The following is a 2,300-nucleotide window of genomic DNA, read 5'->3' as shown; positions in this document are numbered from 1 at the left end:
GTCATTAATTTTATATAAAAATATTTGTAAATTAAAATAATTTAAAAAAATGAAACTTTTATTTTGGCGCCCTTTACGTGAGGAAACTCTTTGAGGGTTGCCCCGGTGCATCGTTCCCCCTTGCCAACCTCACTATGTCTCTGGTAGGATAATGTGGATATGATACTATTTTCTCTATAATGAGAGTGTCGCAGTTATCTATGTAACTGTATAGTAGAATTATTTCTCTAATTGATAGTGCGGCGTTGATCACTATATTGATGACGTCATTACATTATTAATATTTTCTGTGTAGACTAGAGGACTGAGCTTTTGTTGCTTGTCACAACTTCTAGTGACGTAGTAAATTTAGTGTGTGTGTGATTTGCGTCATTTATCGTCTAGTACAGTCTCTCCATTGTTTTGTACGTTGGTACAGATAGAAGTGTTTGAGAGCTCTGGAATTTCTCCTTGGTTTTTGTTATTGGATAGCCTTAGCATTTGCCTTGGACATTTTCTTGTTGGATTATCTTGACCCCTGTTTAGGGTGAGTTTTATTTTTCATTGTATAGTTTTTCTATTTGAATTCGTTCGTATTTGTAAGTCTATAATTAGACTAGATATAGATGATTAGAAGAATCCTTTCTTTTATCTTCTATAGGGTTTTAGCGTCAAGACTAAGTTTTAGTCGTAGTCTCAGTTGAAGACTCTATTTCAAGTATTAGTGTCAAGTCTATATGTTAGACTCTGTGTCAAGTCTCAGTGTCAAGACTTGTTTATTCAGTCTCAGTTCTATATTGAGAGTACAACTGTAGGTCTACAGTCTACAGGACTGAGGTCTTTCTCTCAGTTGGTCGTCTGGTGTGCACGTGGATTTGTACATGAGTCTGAGGTTCAAGATTCCAGACTGCGGGTTGCAGTGGTCAGACCTGATGGTGTAGTGTCAACTATGAACTTCTACTTTTTGGAATTGTCGTCAGTGGACAGTACCTGATCTAGAGGCTAGATCTACATATATTACCAGTTGTTGTTTTTGAGATTGAAGGACTAGGTGATCCATTGAACTACTTATTATAGTTAAGGTAATATACTATGTGTTTCATAATTATATGAATGTTCTGTATCTAAGAAGACTAACTGGATCCTTGTAGATTACATATTATTACATATTGATATTTCATACTATTATTATCAGTCATCATGAATCAGTCATTTGTAAATATATCACAAGAATAAATTTTATTGTTATTTACATCATACACTTAGTTTATTAGTTTATCTACAACTATATGTGTATGATGTGCTTGTCAGGCTGAACTTGAGCCAAAATATTATAAGTTCAGAAAATAATAACAATAATACAAATTGAAATAATATTTAATATTAATAAATATTTGCATTGGAAATATATAATAATAATTTGATAAATACAAGAATACAAGAACCTGACAGAGAGACGTGTGTACTTCATAAGTCTCATACTCTCCTCCAATGTCAGCTCCATCCAACTTTGCTGTTTTTGTGTAAAGTAAATGAACTATAGGTTCCATATACCCCTCAGTGCCCCAAACGTTCCAGTTCGTTTGCCGGTAGTCATGCGTAATGCAGTCACATCTAGATTTGTATTTCCGATGCGTGTCTGGCTTTCTCCTGGTTAAGCCCGTCAAGCTTGACAGTCTTAAAATGCGTAGTGTGTCGCCACACAAGATGCGTCCTACAAAAGCGGTCAAGGTTACAAATGCAAACAATAGAGAAATGTATCATGTACATAAGGCAAAGTGTGTTTGCATAATGATACTTACTTGACGCCCCAGATAACAGGAGGAAATAGGATTTTGTAGGAAAAGGATTAGTTCCTACCAGTGGCTTAGCTAGGGTGGGAGGGGTTGGTTACAGATTTGAAAAGCTCCCCACCCCCACTTGAGAGTTCTCTAAATGAGTTCACGAAATGTGTTTTTTATATTAAACATTAAATTGCAGGGCAACTAAACAGGTAAGCAACCTGGGCCGCCAAGTCCCTAACTACGCTATTGGTTCCTAGGGCAGCTCATTAACATTTGTCTCCACTCTGTGCCCAACACTCAGCGTAGAATTATAAATATTTTGAAACTTAGCGAACTGCTATTGGTATATATAATCACTTACCTCCTTTGAAACACATCCTAGGTTGAAATATTGCTGTAATAATAAGTATCAAAATGTGACGTCAACTGATTCTCTTATTCTCCCTGTGTTTTATAATATATGTAACAATATGTGATCGTGTGTTACTCAAAATAATGCTAAATAGTATTTTAATGAAGATAACATTAGATGCTTTT

The 2,300-nt window shown here is 35.3% G+C and overlaps 1 long non-coding RNA gene across 1 annotated transcript; it reads left to right on the top strand.

Annotated features, from left to right (window-relative positions):
• The first annotated feature begins 396 nt into the window (after positions 1-396).
• Positions 397-1,238, top strand: LOC129921666 (uncharacterized). Its single transcript, XR_008773620.1, has 2 exons — positions 397-526; positions 641-1,238. It is a non-coding gene; the product is annotated as an uncharacterized LOC129921666 (long non-coding RNA).
• The last annotated feature ends 1,062 nt before the right edge of the window (positions 1,239-2,300 follow it).

This window comes from Biomphalaria glabrata, chromosome 11 (assembly GCF_947242115.1).
Source record: "Biomphalaria glabrata chromosome 11, xgBioGlab47.1, whole genome shotgun sequence".
Lineage (NCBI taxonomy): Eukaryota > Metazoa > Mollusca > Gastropoda > Planorbidae > Biomphalaria > Biomphalaria glabrata.
This window is presented reverse-complemented; position numbering and strand designations above follow the sequence as displayed.